At 50.4% G+C, this 21,402-nt stretch overlaps 1 protein-coding gene across 1 annotated transcript in view; it reads left to right on the plus strand.

Moving 5' to 3' along the window:
- Window positions 1–21,402, plus strand: part of LOC149334906 (uncharacterized) — a 34,770-nt gene that overhangs the window by 7,127 nt on the left and 6,241 nt on the right. The gene's annotated exons all lie outside the window — the stretch shown is intronic.

The following is a 21,402-nucleotide window of genomic DNA, read 5'->3' on the forward strand; positions in this document are numbered from 1 at the left end:
TGTCATGTGTTTTCGGGCCACTGACTGAAAATATTGGCGTATAACAAATTTGTGCGTACAACGTATAACAAATTTGGATATCCGCTTTTTAAAAATTTGGGTATTCGCTTTTAATAATTTAAATGAGTGACTCAGGCGGAGTAATTGCCGACAGGCAACTTTAAGTCTAATCCCGCCTGTACATTCACACCACCACCCACCCACCGTAGGGAGTCCATAAAAAGAAATGATGGCAGCGGGAAGGGAGTAGCCGCGGGTAAGAGTGACTGTATAGGGCAAGTGCGTCTCTGGATCGTTCAGCGAAGACACCGGTGGAAGTAATGTGTGTTGTGGATTTTCTTGGCATGACCTGCACTACATGACCCTAGTGTGATCCAGTATTGCGAAATATGGTGCTTACATTTATTCTCAGAGTCAAGGATGAGTCCAATAACGAGGGAAATTTTGTCAAGTGGGTTCCCGAAGAATTCATTCTTTTGCTAATTTTTCACTTGGGAACTTTTTCTTTGGGAACTTTGGGAACTTCTTTTGGGTTGTAGGAAAAAAGTCCCGATTTTTCCCACAACTTGGACACATGCCACTTGCGTTTCGAGGTTTCCTCTGCTTCCTGCAAAAAGTACGAAAAAGTAACGCATAGGGGTCACGTGCCTAGTGGCCCAAACGAGGAAGGTAACTTTTTCCGGTCAAGCACCGATCGACGGAAGCGCCAGCACAATGAACCACAGACCAAAGAAAACTGTTTCATCCTTGTCTTATGCGCTAATCCTTTCAGCAGCCTATTACGCAAAAGAGTCTTTGCTGTGTCAGCTCGATGGCCCTTTAGTCTGGCGCTCATTGATTGCCCGGTTAGAAACTGTTACAGCGACAGCTATTAACGCCATGTTTTGTTTAATACGGCGTCGGCATCGTTAGCGTAACACGCTTGGTGCAACGTGTCACGCTCATTGACGATATCATGAAACATGCCACGCTGATTGACCAGAATACCAAACGATGAGTGGTCCGGACACAATGACGTCACTCGTGACGCCGCAAGGTATTCACTAAAGTTTACACGCGGCGCTAAAGCCAGTGTAGCGACGTAAACGCAACTACACAGAGTGACCAAACACTTTGAGTCCGCACCACGCTAACTGTCGCTGAAATTCGCATCACTGCAATGCTGAGCTGTTACCAGGAACTCGGGACAACGCCCAGCCAATGCCGCTAAGCCTAACGGTCTATGGCGCTTCAATGGCCTGCCACGTACTCGGTCATTTGCTTTCTTTCTTGCATTACGGATGATACCAACGTGCTAATGTTCAAAGCCATGCGCCCCGTGGCAGAAGTCAAGGGAACTAGAAGCGCTTCTGCAGAATTCTTGGCAATGCTGCAGTCATTTTTATTTATTTATACACTGCTGCAAACAGAATGATGGAACTGTACGTCGCTAGCGAACGCGCGGTGAGTTGGCCCTGAGTGGAAAGTTGTGACGGACCACGAGTAACGGTTTCGCGATATAGGTCGAAAGCGGACACGCACAACCACCTCGTGTCGCGCATGCGCAGTGACCCTGCACCCGTGTTCTGCGCACCGACCATACAAGAAGCTTTCACACAGTGTACGTCCGCCTTCTCGCCGAAATAAATTTCGACCGACGCGTAGATGACTACATCGCCATCGCGTGTGCGCCTGGAATGCAACGCGAGGACGCCAATAAGGCGCGAATACAGCACGGCGCCGTTCCTGCCTGTGTGCGCAATACGATCGCAATACGAACGCTGCGACTGCGTAGCCACATGTTCGTAACATTTCCAGCTGCTTTTGCCGGCACCGATGGCGGTCACTGGGGAATTGCATCGTCCATGAAGTTTTTTCATGTACAGTATTCAGAAGTACAGGGCCAAGCAACGTGGAAAGGTAAAGTGGTATACAACACGCAGCCGGCGGCGGAGCTCAGGAAAACTAGAGTTCCTGTATACATATACAGTAACTCTAAGGAAAACTGCATTGGAATGCCATCTAGCGACAGCTATCTGGGATCGAGACAAACGTGGCGGTGCCCCATTTTATCGACAAGCATGTCAGATAGCTCGGCTTGATGCGTCGCGCTCCTTCTCGCCTAAAAACTCTGGCGCGATACCAGTCACTCCAGAGCAAGCGCCGGAAGTCCATGGTATCTTGATCGCTGGAAAGAAAAAAATAAATAAAAAGGGCGCCACAGGTACGCTTCTGCTGCGGCACAGCTAGGCATTTCACCGAGCGGTAGCGCGACACACCGAAAGGATTCAACTTACACTCCTGCAGATAGGATGGGTCCCCCTTGAGCTGTCGCAACCCCTGTCGCTGTGGCTAGATGGCGTTTCGATGCAGTTTTCCCGAGCTCTGCCACCGGCTGCGTGTTGTATACCACTTTTGCTCACGACTGTACATATGGCATGGATCATTCATTACTGTGAACTGTTATGAACATAGATCGCACCCAGGAGCAACATTTATTTTTTGTGCGTGCAATAAAAAGTATACGGAGAACATTTGCACCAAAGAAAACGACGTAGAGAAAAAATAGTCATTGGTTATCAGGAAATGAAAGGCGCGGTAACCGTCTCGCTTCTCGGTGGACGCCTCATCCGCGCCGTGAGGTAAGGGAGGAAGGTGGGAGTGAAAGAAGAAAGTGGTGCCGTAGTGGAGGGTTCCAGAATAATTTCGACCACCTGGGTCGTGAACTGACATTGCGCAGCACACGGGTGCCTTTTGAGTTTCGCCTCCGTAGAAAAGCGGCCACTGCTGTCGGGTTCGAACCCAGGTATTACGGCGCAGTAGCCCAGGCACATCACACTATCGACTCCCTTTCGTATGGCCTGCACCTCTCCGTCAGACTGAGACTTTGGCGCACTGTAATTTCAAGCCGTTCGGAAAGGCAACTGACATAAAGACGTGTACATTCAAACAATCCTGCTAAGAGGTTAGGTCGCGCAGGTCGCCTTGCGGTTGCAGTGAGGTTACGCAGACTGATTTCGCAGCGCCCTTTCTAGGTGGCTAACCAGCGAGAAAACCGAATTTTTATCGACATTTATACTTTTTTTTTCTGCAAAGCCGAAGGTGATCCAAACGACAAAACTCTATAGATATCAAATTACCGTAAACCATCGATTTATATGCCACTGAAACAAAAAAAAAAGAAAGCATGGAGAATGCCTGGGGATTAATCAGCTTTAGTGTTCCACAGAACATAGCATCGTCAAGACTTCCGGAAGATGTTCCTTTAAAGACATCGTGTCGTACTGAAGGCGTCCTCAAATGATCAACAAATCCTTGCTGGTCCTATTGTCTGGCTTCAGCGAATTTCACGAAATACTAAAACTTTCTCCGAGGGACCATTTTGTTCTGTCTTCAGGACATAAAGTGACGATTTAGCGTAGAGAATTAATGTGCATTACTTTCTTGTTAAGGGCAGCGTCCACGAGCATTTTTAACGGCTATGGTGCTCGGCTGCTGTCCCGAAAGACGCGGGTTCGAACCCGGCCGCGGCGGTTGAATTTCTTTGGAGGAGAAATTCTAGAGGCCCGTGTACTGTGCGATGTCAGTGCACGTTAAAGATCCCCAGGTGGTCGAAATTTCCGTAGCCCTCCACTACGGCGTCTCTCATAGCTTTGGGACGTTAAACCCCATAAACCAAACCAACCATTTTTTAACAGCATTTTTTAACAAAGCGCACAAAATATCAATGTAAACGAAACTGGACAACCGAAAAATCCAATCCGTAGAACAGTCAAGAAGTCACTATAGATGTCAATCCGAAGCCACGTCGTCCCGGCATGCCTAGCGCGCCCTTGCTGGATGAAGTGCAGCGCCGCCAGCTTTTCCGCTAATTAATGGTTGAGAGGGTTTAACGTCCCAAAACGACTCCAGGCTATGAGGGACGCCTTAGTGGAGGGCTCCGGATTATTTCTACGAGCTGGGATTCTTTAACATGTACATACATCGCTCAGTACACGGGCCTCTAGCATTTGGTTGTTTTTTTTTTCCTCTGTTTTTTGAGGAAATGAAATGGCGCAGTAAATCTCTCACATGTACAGCGGACACCCGAACCGCGCCGTAAGAGAAGGGAGGGAGGTGGGAGTGAAAGAAGAGAGTGAGAGAAAGAGGTGCCGTAGTGGAGGTCTCCGGAATAATTTCGACCACCTGGGGATCTTTAACGTGCACTGACATCGCACAGCACACGGGCGCCTTTGCATTTCACCTTCATCGAAACGCGGGCACCGCAGTCGGGTTCGAATCGGGGAACTCCGGCTCAGTATCACCGCGGCCGGTTTTAACGCAATAGCGTTAAGGGCCCCGTGTCGCAGAAAAGCCGGTGTCGTCGTCGGCGGCCGTGAGCGAAAAAATTCGCTATGGCTTAGCTTGGTTAAGCCCGGTAATTGCGAAAGCAATATCCGTACCTACGCCATGGTTCAGCTGGTAGTGTAGCTGGTGGTGGTGCTTGTGGTTAGACTTGTGGTGATGCATCGGTTATACAATCCAATCCAATTCAATCCACTTCAATCCAATCCAATCTAATCTAATCTAATCTAATCCAGTCTAATCTAATGCAATCTAATCCAATCTAATGCAATAAAGATCAAATGAAAGTCATTGGTGGTCACCGCCTCGGCAAGGCAAAGGCGTGAAAGTGCATGTAGTATTGCTTTCGCAATAAAATCCCAGAAGCATTAAAAGATTGGAGGCTTATCAAGGTTAAGCCCAGTGGATGCGAAGCATGTCCTTAGCGTTTGGAGGCATCTTGACCGCATACACGCCCGGCGCAAAGACGCTGGCGCGGTTGCGGGCACAGACTGACGCGACGGCGGGCGCGCGCCGTCTCATCCCTGGCGTGACGTCACTTATCACGTGATGCAGCGATGGTGGCGCCGCCGCCGCGTCGCGCGCGACGGCGCGAACCGAAGCGTAGAGGCCTCCGCCGGGCGACGTCCGACGGCGCGATATGAGGCCCCATCTGCAGCCGGTGTGACGTCATCAAGTGACGTCCAACCGACGGCGCAATATGAGGCCCCATCTGCAGCCGGTGTGACGTCACCACGTGACGTCACGTCACGTGACCTACTTGAAGGTCACTTGAAGGTCAATGGTGGCCACCGCCGGGCGTCGCGCGAAGGCCCGAAACCTACGTTAATATGCTTCGCATAATAAACAAAAGTGCGGTGAGGCGAAAGCCTTAAGCGCGGTGTTGCTGTTTGTGTCACTGATGTGTGGTTAAGATGTTAAGCTTCGCCTCTGAGTGTGGAAGGCGACAGCGTCTTGCAACGCTGCCAGGGAGTCCACGGAACGTCATCGCCCGTTCGGCTCTGGCCTTGCTCGTCGGTAAACTGGTTTTTGAGGAAATGAGATGTATCTGTCTCGCATATCTCGGTGGACACCTGAACCTCGCCCTAAGGGAAGGGAGGAAGATGGGAGTGAACAAAGACACCGAAGTATTTACTAGATGAGCCTTCGCGGTGGCTCAGCGGTTATGGTGCTCGGCTGCTGACCCAAAAGACGCGGGTTCGATCCCGGCCGCGGCGGCTAGAATTTCTTTGGAGGAGAAATTCTAGAGGCCCGTGTACTGTGCGATGTCAGTGCACGTTAAAGAACCCCAGGTGATCGAAATTTCCGGAGCCCTCGACTACGGCGTCTCTCATAGCCTTAGTCGCTTTGGGACGTTAAACCCCATAAACCAAACCAAACCAAACCTTTGTTGGTTTCAAGCCATCGAGCTGGCATGGCGGAGTGGTTAGCGTGCTCGTCTCGAACTCCGGAGACGCTGGTTCGATTCCCCAACTCGATTAATTTTCTACTCGGTTTTATTTATTTATCTGGTCTGACTAGAAAGGTTAATTAGACTAATTAGTTAATTAACCAATTAACGAAACGCAGACCCTTTACTTGGAGCATCCCTACACGATCCCTTTAATTGCTTGCATGGTTACTAGCCAAAGTACAATTGGCCTCGTTTGAAATTCGCGCACTGTGACGTCACGACCATTTCGACCAATTGAAAACACAACCTCTGTGAGGCGCGGCGGCGGCTCTTTGAGGAGCAGGGGGGTCCACGGGCCACGGACCACGCGACGAGTGGTTAGACCTGGCGTGGTATTGCTTTCGCAATAAAAGTCTCGCGTCGTAGCTTGGTTAGTTCACAAGGTTTTAACTGATCTATTGTATTGACTATCAGGACGTCCTGTTGTATACAAAACTTGTCATGCAGGCTTTCGTCGGTACGGAAATCCAGCTACCGCGTTCGCCTCTCTCTCTTCTTTCACTCCCACCTATACCTCCCTTTCTTTATGGTGGGGTTCGGGTGTCCCTCGAGATGTGAGACAATTACTGAGATTTCCTCTCCTCAAAAATGAGTTGCGTTCAAAGGCGATGGCGTTCCGTGGTCTCCGTGACAGCGCTGCAACACGCTGTCTCGTTCCACTCCTAAAGGCGAAGCTTAAGCGTCTTCCAATTTTCAGCATTTCGCCTCCATTGAAATGCGACCGCAGCGCCCAGGATCGAGCCACGCTGGCTAATAGTAAGAAACTCTATGGCTCTATGGACACGGCGTGCCGCCTTGGTGGCGGGCACTGGCAGTAATGAGCGAAACATTAAGCGAGATGCATATGTTTTCATGAAAACTGCAGCTCAAAACGCCGACGTGGTTTTTAGAAATACTGCCAGTGAAATAACCATGTCAACGAAAGAATCGGTGGCTGGTTGTAATTAGAACGAAGCTGACACAATGCGTTTACATGGACGACACTGTGTGAATGAAGGCGCTTATAGTTGTCTGTCATTTTGTGCAAGAAGTAGTTAGCTCAGGATAGGCGAAAAATACATTGTAGCAAAAATAACAATGATAACAATGTATTCCGCTCGGTCCTATTCATAAAAATCGGAGGAGACACTTAAGGTCCGCTTTAAGATATGGCGCGATAGAGTTTATTCCCATATATGCGGAATTGGTCAATCTCTGCTTTACATTCATTACATGCATGGTGCAGCGGTTAAGAGATGCGCAACTGCCCTGCAATGGCAGGTGCTGCCACCGATGAGGCTTTTGCGAGGTTGCTATTCCTGAGGAACCTCTCATGACCAATGAATAATTTAACCGCCACATGCAACGGTGGTCAGTTTGTTCACAATGCAGCGGGCAGGTTGCGATGACGCCACAAGGTGACGTGACCTATAGGTCCGGAGATTTTTCGCTCACGAGCGGCGTTGTGCAGAACGCTGAAGGCGCCGGACTTTCTGCGGAAAAACAGTCCGGCGGACAGGAAAGCAACTTATTTAATAGGGCTGACTTACGCCCACAAATAACTGAATGGGCGGCGTGAACAGAATTCCCTCTTCTCTCGGCCACACTCACTTTAAGGCGGGCGAATATTGTTACGTAGCCGTTGGGGCTCGTAACCGAAACGCTTTAATGGTTGACGTGGACGGCACCGGAGAACAAGCCAAGAGCACCCAGAGGAAACCGGAACCGATCTTCTTCTTCTTTCACTCGGCGGTGCACGCGACTTGCGAAGAGCAGCCGCCTAGTGGCTGCTTGTGTAAACGTGGCATTACCCCCCTCCCTAAAAAAAAAAAAAACATCGACCCGATGCATGCGCAAGAAAAGAAGGTAAGAAAAGCAGTTCACAAGAACATGGCAGAAAATAAGCAGTTCGTAAGCAAGGATGGTGCGAAAATGAACGGTCACAAGAAGCATGTGGTTATGGCGTGGCGGTAGGCTGCTAGCGGTGCTCGCGCGAAAAGTACGGCTTCATTCGCACGACGTGGACGACTTCGGGCTTCTGCTGGCGGCGATGAGAAGTAGAAGAGCCGTCTGGAAGAAGTTCGTATGTGACGTCACTGAGCTGACGGACCACTCTGTACGGACCGAAGTACTGCTTTAGCAGTTTCTCGGAAAGCCCTCGGCGTCGAATCGGAGTCCACACCCACACCATGTCGTCCGGTTCGAAGGTCACTACTCGGTGGCGGTGATTGTAACGCCGAGCGTCTCGGCCTTGCTGGTTCCGGATGCGCAGTCGCGCAAGCTGTCGTGCTTCTTCGGCGCGCTGAGTAAAGTCCTCGGTACCAGCTTCGGAGTCACGACCGTCATGGGGCAACATGGCCTCTAGCATGGTAGACACCTCGCGGCCATACAACAGAGAGAAGGGCGTCATGCGCGTTGTCTCTTGTTGTGCCGTATTGTACGCGAATGTGACGTACGGTAGGATGTCATCCCAAGACCGATGTTCAACGTCCACGTACATAGACAGCATGTCGGCGAGAGTTTTGTTGAGACGTTCGGTAAGGCCATTCGTCTGTGGATGGTAGGCGGTGGATTTACGGTGGGTAGTGCCACTCAGCTGCACGTAACACTGGTGGAGGTGCATTCAAGATCCCATACCCCGCACCTCCACCAGTGTTACGTAGCCGTTGGGGCTCGTAACCGAAACGCTTTAATGGTTGACGTGGACGGCACCGGAGAACAAGCCAAGAGCACCCAGAGGAAACCGGAACCGATCTTCTTCTTCTTTCACTCGGCGGTGCACGCGACTTGCGAAGAGCAGCCGCCTAGTGGCTGCTTGTGTAAACGTGGCAATATGTTTCCAGATAAGCCGGGGAAAGCATCGACGACAATCACGAACAACGTATAGGACCAGTTTTGATCGCGAAAGTTGCGCGGTTATCTGGATAGCTACGAAGTTTTAACATACCCGGTGCAACCGTCGGCTCCAGCCTTTTTCTCTGACAATTTGAAACAAAGTCCTGCCAAGGCCACGAATTCGGCCCTCGCCATTGTGATCATAAGGAAATATATACAATATTTTTTTACTTGTCTCCACCAGTCGACAAGCAAATATATTCCAATATATTTGCAAAAACAAATATATTTTAATGCGCCAGTATATCACAACCTTCACTTTGGGAAAATCTGTCCGCCTGGTGTTGTGTGATGCCCCTGAGCGGAATGTGGACAGGAAACGAGAAATGGAGAGGGAGCGGTATTGTGGAGAGGGGTGAATGTGGCGGCCAGTGACGGTAGTGGATAGGGAAAGAAAAGGTATGGAGAGGAGGAGAACGCAAGCCACGAGCATGTCAGTGGCAGGCAGCACCCGCTCCTTCTGCCTGTGTGTCTGTGTGAAGCCTCCATCTTTCGGGCACCCTCCGGGTCCGGGAGATGCCTCCTCCGGAGCAACATCGGCAATAATGCACCTCCCACTTACGAACGTCCACCGGCCACCCACCTCCATCCAGCCTCCAGAAGGTTCCTTCCACCACCCACCCAGACACCTCCAAAATACTCCCGATACCGCAAACCTATGATGAAAGCAAAGACGCCAATGGATCGTCTACTATAGCTGAAGCTGAGTACATGGATGGATGGAAACAACTTTATTACACACAAAAAAAAAATCTTCCAGGGTAGTCCCCTACTGAGACGTGGTTTGGTTTGGTTATGAGGGACGCCGTAGTGGAGGGCTCCGGAAATTTCGACCACCTGGGGTTCTTTAACGTGCACTGACATCGCACAGTACACGGGCCTCTAGAATTTCTCCTCCAAAGAAATTCCAGCCGCCGCGGCCGGGATCGAACCCGCGTCTTTCGGGTCAGCAGCCGAGCACCATAACCATTGAGCCACGGCGGCGGCATAAGTACATGAGACGTATACGGCAGGTGGAGTTTAGTGATAACGCATACACCGCCGCATGAATGCCACTGATCGTCTGGAAATTTTTATACCCTGAAGGTATAACAGCTCTTGCGTTCGAATAATTCTCTTTATCATACTACTACTGTACAAAATATGTTTGAATTAAATCCGCAGTTTTTATGAAAAGAGAATCCTCCTACGCGAGATATGGTTGGCTTGATTGTTCAGCAACTGGATGTTTGTGAGGTGTTTGAAAAGTTTTCGTCCTGGCGGCGCCCAGAATCTCACTATCGGGAACAAAAGTCTCCACGATGTGTGAAAACTAATAATCTCCATTGATCAACGCCGCAAATTAAAAAAATATATATCCCCTATGCTTCTTGGTTTCTGTGGCTGTTGGCTTCTCTCGATGCATAAATACCATGTCTCTTTACGATAGCCGCGCTTCACTGCCACAGATTACGGCTCGTAAGTTTGAATGTTTGAATGTTTATTGTTTCACGGATTCTCTCCGTGTAGGGGGCAGAGGTAAAGGAAAAATGCCTGACAGAGCCTCTGCGCCCCCACAGGACTCCAATCCGCAAATTTGGCCTCAAGCCGCCATTAATAGGAGAGCTATCGGCTGCGGCTGTTGCTCACGCGTCCTAGAGACTTGTTTATGGTGAATATTTCGTCTGGATGCGCCCACAGTATATTCAGGACATCCCGTTTGGGATGAGGGCAGTTGGACCATTTGAGGACGCCCTCAGGACGTGTGGTGTTCTGCGGGACGTCCCTTTAGGTACGATACCGTTGGATGAGACTTCCAACTTGGCAAAGCCCAACACTTGCGACATAAAATAGTTGTAACCTTTTAACTAATCGTAGGTATTCATACCAGCGCTACAGCCATTACTAAAACAGCTTGAGCTTCTTGAGCTTCTTCCTCTTGAGCTTCTTTCCTCTGCTCTCTTCTTTGGCCTTCGGCCTTGCGCTGTTTCAATCATACCATGCATAACAAAACTCGCCCATCAGTTCGTGCTTTCAAGCTTGAGCCAATTTTACTGAACACCATGTCAAAACTCGTTACTGAAACAATGAAATTTTCCTGGGACCAACAGTGGGCCGCACACCTCCCGGTGAAGGTTGTGTGTCTAGCGCTATGGCTTCCGAGGCACGCTTAGTCAGCACCGAGTTCTCACTCGGAAGAACGCTAGCCAAACCCTTTGATCCAAATCAGACATCTTAGACAGTTCAAGGAATGAAATGTACGCACACTTCGTGGTACCGAGAGTTTGTCCGTGGCCCGGCATAAGTTCGACTGCCAAGCAACATAAAGCGCCATTTTTTTTTTCCAGCGAGATGGACCCCTCCTCCGCCTTACGCCCACCTAGTGTTTGTGTCTTCATATATAGAAAAGTAGAGCATTTTTGTTTTGTTGCTGTCCTATCACGTAAGAGAAAATAATGAACAAGCAATGTAAGAGGAGTCCTCTTGGAACGCCGGGGGCACGCATCCGGTCACACTGGTGCACGGCGTCCTTCATAACGCCCACCGGAGGAGCTCTACACGTACGTCGACGCCTACTCTCATTTCAAACAATTCTTGCAGAGTCAACGCACTCCAGTCATTCAGCGAATGGAGCGAAAGGCGGGGCCAGGAGTACACGTTTCTTTACACCTCGCGTCTCACTTCTGTATGCGCATAGGAAACGTGTCTTTTTATCGGGGCCTTCAAGCAGTTGATTCACGTACACGTATACGTCTCAGCTACCCTAGATCTCTTCGTTGTTTTTATCGGGCTTTATATATGTGTGTGTTCTGGGAATCCACGAAGCAGTTCCCTCTTCCGATCGGGCACAAACTTCCTGTCTCCGCTTCCGCCAGCGCGGCGGCAATCCCGGGCTTCAAAAAGGGCGCCGACAGCTGCCAGGCTACGTTGGCCCGCCAAATATGGCCAGATTTTCCCTAGGCAGAGCGTCTAAATGATTCAAACTAGTTAAGTTTCTGACGTTGACAGAGTTTCTGACGTTGACAAGAGTTAAGCGTCACCTATGAATGAGAAAACCGCAAACTGCTTCAAAGTATGGCAAAATTTCTTAAAATTTCATTGATTTACTTGTTCACAGATGGCGCAACAACTTGTAAACGATCATATTAAACAACGTTTGTGATGAGGCGCTTGATTTGTCACTAAATAAAGTGCTTTTCTCTTCCTACCTGATGAAACGTGCAACAGTGAAGGCTTAATTAGTTTACTGGCTCTATTTTTAATTACAAAGCTCAGTCGCTCAGTTCCCTAGATTACCTAGAACGGGGCGCGTCCGACAGCGGTAGCAGCAGCCGACGCGCCGCTGTCGCCGCCAGCAACGACAGCAACGCCCGTTCCGCTAGAAGCGCTGGAAGGGAAGAGGGTAGCGGTCGCCGTTAGAGAGGGATTTGTGCCGTGCTAGGTCTTCTAAGCTGGGACGCTTTCGCGTGGGGCGGTTGGTTGTGTGACGGTCGCGCCGAATCATCTCCATGCGCTGAACTCGAAGCGGCGGTCCGCGCAGCCGCGGCGGCCGAAGGGAATTGAGCGACGCTGGAGGCGGCGATCTGCACCACGGTTAACGGCGACGACGACAGGGACGTGGTGGTGCTGTACAAGCGAGTGCCCACCAGGCCGTCCAACGGCGGCGGCATGGCGAGCGGCATGTCCGAGGATGTGCGGGAACCGCCGGACCGGCGCCTCATCGAGCGAGAGGCGAGTGGCTGCTTTCTACGGGTGTTCGTCATCGGTGCACTTACTAAGCCCGCGACACTCTAACTTGGTTTTTGTTCTCTTTCTATACCCCGGCGCGCATTTTTTTTTTCTTTTCTGTCCGTAGTTGTGTGCGCCATGCAAAAGTTTGTGATGATATACCAAATAGCTTACATCCTTCTCCGATTCGTCTCTGAACGTCATTTGCTGGAAGCCCACCACGAGAGAGCTCCTCTGCACGCAGCAGATCGGATATTGTTTCTTTTCGTCTGCTTTTGCGCTTTTCATGCTCGTCTGCAAGTTAAAGGTCTTGCATAAAATACATATTTATTTGTGTAAAAGGAAGCTGGCGTGAGTATACATACATGCAGATTCGATACCCACAGACGCTTGGCAGGGAACGCAACATATGTGCACGTAAGCCGCAATGCCAAGTCGGGACTTTCCGTCCGATAGCAACGAGAAAATAAATAAAATTACAAGTGCGAAACCACAGCGAGATCCCATCAACGGTGCTCGAAGTGTACGCGTTTAAAGTGACATAATACCTTCGTAACAAACATGCTTTTGCGAAAATATGCCTTCTCAGGTTTCGTGTACAGATTCTACAGAAGGCCTTTCGAAGTCCAGTGAAGAATCTCGCCGCGATTTCAGCGAACGTTTCCATCAAGATGACGCGGCACATATGCGCATCCGACGAAAGTAGATGACGCGACGAGCACTAATAAACACTCCGGGCGGTTAAGACCTTTCCCTCGTAAGCCACATGTCGGCGCGATCCACGGAGCGTGCACGCGTGCTTCCTGAACGAGTGTATAGATCACGTAACGCGACAAGTCTTCCGGGAATGCGTTCTGAGGGCAGGCGCTTATTCGCGCGGCCGAGAACGAGCCAAGAAGTATCTTCGCCCGGCCAAACCCGGTCCGGCGAGTTTCCCTTCTTTTCTGTCTCTTTGTTTGCTTGTGTCTGATCCTTTTTCCGGGCTAGGAGCGGCGCGTTGATTTGGCCTGGCGCCCGGCGCTTCAATTACGTGTGCTCTATGAAAAGCACGCTTTATATTGAGGAACGGGTTGGCACAACACTGCAGCGAACTGAGCGCGTGTCGAACAACTGCCAAGCTTTGTCGCACAGGTGCGTAAGGGGCGTGCACACATGTGTTGCTACGCGACAGCGGCTGAGGCAAAAATAAACGAACTGAGCGCTTTCTTCTAAGAAACCGGGGGTCCGCGACGGGAGCGTTTGTCAGAGCGCAACCTGCTGGGCTTTCGCGATCGCGTACGCGATGCAAAGGCGCTTAGCTAAATCAGACTTGTCGGCATCACGAATTGACTCGTCAGGACGTGTGACGGAGACAGGTTTGCAACAGCTGTTGCAACTCTGTGGCCGGTATAAATGGACAGTCATCCCGCGCTGTACAGGAGATACCAGGAAAAGGCTTCGTCCGATCCTGAGTTCAGCTTTTCATTATTTTTGTGGCTTGTCTTTTTCACATTTTTACCCGGCCTTCTGGCGAACCAAAATGTTCCATCCAACAGGCGAGCTTAACTCAGGCATGGTAGAAATAAAATATATTCAGCGCGCCAGGAAGTAACGGCATAGTTACGTAACATGCGTATACACCATATAAACAAAAGCGTGCAAGCGCAGCCTCGCACGATATTACAATACTGCACCAAGCTATTTATCGAGCAAACCAGCGCAAGCTGCCATTAGAAGGGCACAGACACAAACCTCCTTAGGTGGCCGTGTTTTTACTTGAAACAGGCGTACGGGCCTAGTCATTATGCAAATGAGCTCAAAATACCAGTGTGCAGCGTGAATGATTAATTGCAAACGATTTTGTGCGGACATCTTCGGCCTTGGTCTGCTCCAGCTCTGGAGTGAACCTTGACGTCACAGCCGACCGGCAACCACGTTCCTGATTACGTCGGCGTCGCCGGCAAGCACTGGTTGTTCCTGTGAACAACAAGCGGGTTCGGTGACGACACAATAATTGGGGCAAGGGCATCTTGAATCCACTCTGAGCGGGTGGAAACGCCGAGCGGCTCCTCAGGCAACGTTCCAAATCGTATGAAATTATGTTCCACTCAAAGCGTGCGACTGAAACTTGACGGAAGGTACCTCCTTACGCCGTCAAACAAATAGTACTGTCGTTTGTTTTGCGTTCGAATTTTTTTTCTCTGTACTCAAATAAAGCGCGAGTTCAAGAATCTTCAGCGCCATCTCGTGCTGAGCTAAACCGAATGGTCGAGGCGTGCTCCGGGGCTAAAATGTCCTGAATCTACAGCTCTCGCAACAAAAGAAGAGAGGGACTGACTGCGCAGCGAAAATGTGATTCATACAAGTTAATGCTCAGTAGAAAATTTACTCCAGGCCCTCATAAAGCTGCTTTTTGCGGAAAAGATGGACCCGTCAACCACATCGTGGGGGAAGGGATGACGGAAGGAATGAAAGAAAGAAGTGAAAAGGAGGGCCCCGGATTAATTCCGACCACCTGGGGTTACAGCACGCGGGCGTCTTTTGCGGTTCGCCTCCGTTCGCCGCGGCCAGCAGCCGATCGAATGTCATAACTGAGGCACATACACCGCGGTGGGTATGTAAGCCGGTGGCTGACAGACGGTCCTTATAAGATGGGGGGCCGAATTCCAGATCCAGCCCATCGGCATCGATTAACCGCCTTACTACGGGACCCGCCATGCTGTGATGGCTGTGGGAGAGGGTAGCTGCGCGGACACGCCCTGTCAAGACTCCGTGCTCAGCGCCCCAAGGCTGGCTTGACTGCCGTCCGGATAGAGCTTACATACAACGGGTAGATCAAGTTAATCGACGACGTCGGCGCTGCTTCCCTAAAGAAAGAAAGAAAGAAAGAAAGAAAGAAAGAAAGAAAGAAAGAGGGAAACTATACGAAGGAAGGGAGAGAAATTAATAACGCTCTGTGTGTCCATGCCCACGAAGCGGCTAATAGGCACGCCATAGCGGTCCGGTTTAATACAGTCCACCCCTGGTCGAAATTACTCCCGAAGTTTTGGTGCGGCGAACCTAATCTGGCATTACGGACTTCGGCGTACTTTGGCGCACCCGCATAGCTCTAACAAAGGTTATGCGGGGTCTAGTTTGCGTGGCATTGTTTCGTACGAAGTTCCTTCGCTGCTTAGAAAGTTATAGTTGACAAAACGGGCTGAAGGGAAGGACGCAACAAAGTGCATGCGCCTAATTTAACACGCACCGAAACCTGGGTGCTTGAGCGTTTGACACTTCGCCTCCATCGATATGCAGCTGGGATCGAACCCGAGACCATAGTCTCCACAGCGCATAGCTTGAGCACCGTGGGATGGTGCTGCAGTACGCTGTTGCTGCGCCGTCGGACGGTATAGTCTAGCCTGTTTCAGTGCGTTGTTCTTGAAACCTGATTCCGTGTGAAAATTGTACGTTGCTGAAGCGGGCCAACTCGAGCGCTTTTTGCACTCGTACGCCGACGGGCGCCCTCCGTCCAAAAACAACGCCTTTTTAACGGTTAAATGCGCAAACCGAGGTCGCTAATCTCGGTTCGCGATAACCCTGAATGGTTAGCGGCGTAACCGTGGCCGGTTGCGCCGTGTGAACAGCAGTAACCACGTTTAGCGAAAGCCGTGACAAGGGAGACATGAAGTTGGTGGCGGCGGCCGTTTCCCGGGTGTAACAGAGACGCAAAGGTCGCGGTGGTCGACCTCGCCGCTCCCCTCGGCAGGCGGCGGATGTGGACGCAATTAGGCGAGACCCGCTCGCGGTGCATGCATCCTGTGCAGATGCCTGGCGCCCCAACGGGGCGAGCATATATTCTCTGCCCCGCTGCGCGAAATATATGCAGCGTTCATGTGTGGATGACTGGTCCATACTGTTAAGTCCCGTTACAGTAACGGAGTTTGAACGTTATTTTTGCTCAGACAACTTAGCACTTGTCAAGAAGCTGAAGATAAAGGCAACCGTGTGCCTGACCGAGCATCAACCTCGCTTGACAGGTAAAACATCTCGCACAGTACGGAAAAGAAAAAGAGCACGAGTACATAAAAGAGCGCCGAATATTTATGCACTAAGTGAGATTACTAAAGCGGTCGGCCGTCTCAGATGGTGACCATCTCGCAATACGAATGGCTATCGGCCACACTAGCTGGCAGACACATTCTGCCCACGCTACGTATAACATACGAACGGCAAGGCGGATCAACAACTGACCTCCCCAAACATATTCGACAGCTTCTGGTAATCCCACCGATACCTCGGAACATGCACCCAGATTTCCACGCTGAACGTCGCGCAGAGAGAACCAGATAGTTGGGCAAACGTTTTCGTAATGAAACCTCTGTAGTATATGTAGATGCAGCAGGTTCCTCAGCTGAGAAGATGGTAGCTGTGGCCGCCGCAGAACATGGTACTCTCAGCACACACATGTTGGAGAAGAAACGGCCATTGCTCTAGAGCCGTTGCGGGATCCTCGGCAGAAACCACTGTCAGCGACTCAAAATTGGCGATACGTAACTACACGTTGCGAAGAATCTCCCCACAAGCAGCACGGATTCTTCAAATTCCCAGCCCACACGGCGCGTCCCCCTAATCTGGACGCCTGCTCATGCCTCCCTTGCTGGTGATGAGGCGGCTCATAACCTAGCTCGGGAACTGTCCCGCCGAGCTGGGTCGTGCAGCCCTCCCGCTATGTACTCAGGCAAGGACAGGTTGTTTTCATAGAGAAATCCTGCAGCACTACAGGCTTGCAAGACTCGGATTCCCCCCAGCAGATAAAACGCTCTCCAAACGACAGGCCTGGTGTAAACTTGAAACTAACACCTATCCGAATGCCCAATTGTGTAGCTTCTATTCGGAAGCTCTACTCAGACAAATGCAAAAATTGTGATAGCGAAGCCGATCTAAATCATATGATCAGGAACTTCACTCAGTCCCTACCCGCGACTCTTCATTGCCGACTCTGATCATTGGGAGGCTCTAATGCTCAGCCCCGAGCCGAGGACACAGATCCACCTCCTCCAGCTGGCTGAAGACGCCGCCGCTGCCCGAGAGATAGCGGCCGTCGTTTAAGCGGGGGGGGGGGGGGGGGGGGGGGGGGGGGGGGGGGGGGGGGGGGCTTCGGGTCGCTTCTTTGTATCCGCTGCAGGGTAATAAAGTTTCACTACCGCCACCACTATAAACACCGTTTATCCGCGTGTGTCGCGTGCTGGGGTGTTCGCACGCGCAACCGGTCAAGCGTCGCTGACCCCGTCTGAAAGAGAGAGAGAGAGAGAAAGAGAAATAGGAGGAGGGGGAATCTCATCGCTTGGAACGAGCTGCACACCGCTGCTCCGAAATGAACGCGGTGCAAAGTAGCCTGCTTATTATATTTCATTTTTTATTGTGGCAGCACTACTTGACGATGTCTAATCAGCTCACCGAGTTTGTGTGAAGATTGACCTTGATGGTGGCCTTGACAAAACCGTAAATAAATAATGCTGCGACTGGGATTCGAAAACGTGGCGGTGCGGTGCGAACAGATCAGTTTTTCTGGCCGCTGCATGAGAGCACTATGCTATCGCCGCCTTTTTTAAAACATGGTATTTATTACACTGATATTATGTTTTATTTGCATGAGCTATTTACGAAGCTTTCGGGAAACGCCACGAAAGACACCTCAAAAAGACAGAACAACATAGCACTAGACAGGAGCACATCACCAGGAAGGAGTGCAACTCCGGTTTAAAGTCGGTCTGCCGCCGCGGTGGCTCAGTGGTTATGGTGCTCGGCTGCTGACCCGAAAGACGCGGGTTCGATCCCGGCCGCGGCGGTTGAATTTCGATGGAGACGAAATTCTGGAGGCCCGTGTATTGTGCGATGTCAGTGCTCGTTAAAGAACCCCAGGTGGTCGAAATCTCCGGAGCCCTTCACTACGGCGTCCCTCATAGCCTGAGTCGCTATGGGACGTTAAACCCCATAAATCAAACCAAACCAAAGTCGGTCTGTTCAATTCCCTCGCCACAGCCGATCACGCCTCGTGCTAAGCTGCAACACACTCTCGCGCTGTGCAGTGCACATCGTCGTCCTCTTCTACTATTACTACTATCGAACTAACATCGTCGCCAGACGTGTCGACAACCCAGCAAAGCAAAACTGGCAAAGCCATGTGCCAACCGGGCTATATACGTTTTCGCACCTCTACTCGGTTTACCCACGTTAAAGCACTACCACTTATTTCCCCTTGGGGGAGGGGGGAATGGTCTGTTGCAGCCAATGGTAGGAAAGGTTTACTTCTTTGTATAACGGTGCATTAGTTGCGTCGGTTTCACCCTGGTTTCTACAGTTCTATGAAGGGGAGGGGAGTGCTTCAAAGCAGTTGCGTCTCCCTCCCTCGGTCCTGTAATTCATTATTTTGTTGCGGCCAGTTCGTTTGCTATGGTGTGGCTCAGCTACATGTTTTTGCCACTGTACTGCGTTCACTGGCACGACATTGTTGCGCTCTGAGATACACAAAAATACGGCCCTGAGAAAATGGTGTACAGCGAGAAACTTATAAGCCAGAAAGAACTAGGGGAAATTAACGGTCGAAATGAACTTTTCCCGATACCCTAACCCATTAGTTCCGTAAAAACGCCGTTAATATTGGATTTAACGATGCCAGATTTTACGTATATTTCCATTGCACGGACTACGATGTTTCCCTTGCACCTATCGCAAAAGCATGATCTGTTGCATGCTTTTTATTATAAAGAAAATTAGCGGCCGCCTCGCTGTGCCAACCTTAAAGGTTTACGCTTAATGCACAGCGATAACATCGAAAAAATATGACACAGTTTCTCATGTATGGCCATTACCAAACTGTTCAAAAGAAAGAAAGAAAAAACAAGAAGGTTATGAGACGAAGCAGAGAATGACGGCCGCATGGTAGAGAAGTAGAAGGAAAAAAAAGAACTAGAAAGAAAACCGGAGCAACGGGAAGAATTTCTTCATATTGAGGAAGCCGCCCTGAAGCGATTACGCCAGAAACCGGCATAAAGGTGATGAAATATATATGCGCGGCGTAGAAGCGCGGTAGACGTACGCGACGCTGTTGTGAAACCGCATTCTTCTTCCGTTTTTCCTCAGCTCGTCAGCGGCGAAACCGATCCATTGTGTTCCGCAGCCCGCCAGTGCACTTCCGTGCGACCCTGAGAACGGCGGCGCGTTCGCGCTCAGCGCAATGCCGCCGCTCTGCTGCCGGCTTGCCCCTGCTGTGAGCACTGGAACAGAGCGTGACTCATGCGGGACACTTCGAGCGAGCGTAGGCGCCCTTCTGTCTGGCGGCGCACGGCGCCGAGCGTTCTCTGTTCCCTAGATGACTTAACGCTGGGGATTCCCTGTTCCCTAGGGGCGTTTTTTGGCGCGAGGCATGGCGCGAGGCACGTAGCAGACGACGTAGCGCGCACGCGGCTCTAGTTTCGGTTTCAGATTGGCGCGTTGTTTCATTGATGTTGTCAGAGTGGAACCAGCGGAACACAGACGCAGGACAAGAAAAAAGGAGGAACACACACCACACCGCTGGACTTGCAACTGATTTATTGCCAACAAAACCGCCGCATTTAAATGTTTCCCTGCGCAAGCGCACACTCTGGACGATGGGATCGACTGCATTAAGATAAAAGAAAGTTTTATTCTTTATCCGCGATAAACAACATTATGCAGACAGCAGAAAACATTATGAACCAACTAGCCCAGCAATTTAAGCTCCTGTTTCATTGACTTCGGTTCGAAGTGCTCTGGAACATGTCACCTAGTATATAGACAAAAGAGTAGCATAGCGCGCTTTGCATCGACAGACATGGCGTACACTGAGGGACGGGAAAAGCACACTGCATAAAATTAGATGGAGGCGCTTTACATGAGAGTGTTAGTACAGAGGAATTGGGTCAAACCCTCGTAATTCTGGTTTCATTCTCTCGATGTGGCTTCATCGTTTGCCGGCTCGTGGTTAGGCGCTCGGGTACTGATCCAGAGGACCCGGGTTCGATCCCGGTCGCGGTGGCCACGTTTCGACGGAGGCGGAACACAAGGCGCCCAAGTGCTGTGCGTTGTCAGTGCACGTTATAGATCCCCCGTGTGGTCGAAACTGTATTAATCTGGAGCCCTCCACTATGCCGTCCCTCATGTAACCATTCTTGTGTGGTCGCACGAGGTAGCGGGTTCGAACCCGCCACGGCGTCCATATTTCAAGCGACCCAGAACAGGAAGTGGAATAGAGAGGTCTTTATTTCTAAGGGCAACCACCGAACCATTGGTAGTGCCGTAAATTTCTGACTGGGTTGCGTACGGTTCTCCGCCTCGTGTCATATATTGCCCTGATTTTAGGCTAATATCTCAAAAACAGAAAACCTGCAATTATAAGCGTCAATTTTTTTATGATAGATGAGGCTGAACAGCCTCAGGATACTCGACAATGGACCATATTCACGCAATCAGTCAGGTGATAGAGAAATGCGCAGAATATAACCAGCCCCTATATATAGCGTTCATTGATTACGAGAAAGCATTCGACTCAGTAGAAACCTCAGCAGTCATGTAGGCATTGCGGAATCAGGGTGTAGAAGAGTGTTATGTGGAAATATTGGAAGATATCTATAACGATTGCACAGCTACCATAGTTCTCCATAAAGTCAGCAATAAAATTCCAATAAGGAAAGGTGTCAGGCAGGGAGACACGGTCTCGCCTATGCTATTCACTGCCTGTTTACAGGCGGTATTCCGGGGCCTGAAATGGGAACAGTTGGGGATAAGAATTACTGGAGAATACCTAAGTAATTTGCGATTCGCTGATGACAGTGCCTTGCTAATTCACTCAGAACATGAACTGCAAAGCATGATCAATGAATTAGACAGTCAGAGCAGAACGGTGGGGCTAAAAATTAACATGCAGAAAACCAAAGTAATGTTCAACAGCCTAGCAAAGGAGCAGCAGTTCGCAGTTGGTAGCCACGTGCTGGAAGTAGTAAGAGAATATGTCTATTTAGGGCAGGTAGTGACAGCTGATCCAGATCATGAGAGGGAAATAA

Source organism: Amblyomma mixtum, chromosome 7, assembly GCF_055824585.1.
Source record: "Amblyomma mixtum isolate Tamu chromosome 7, ASM5582458v1, whole genome shotgun sequence".
In the NCBI taxonomy this organism is placed as follows: domain Eukaryota; kingdom Metazoa; phylum Arthropoda; class Arachnida; order Ixodida; family Ixodidae; genus Amblyomma; species Amblyomma mixtum.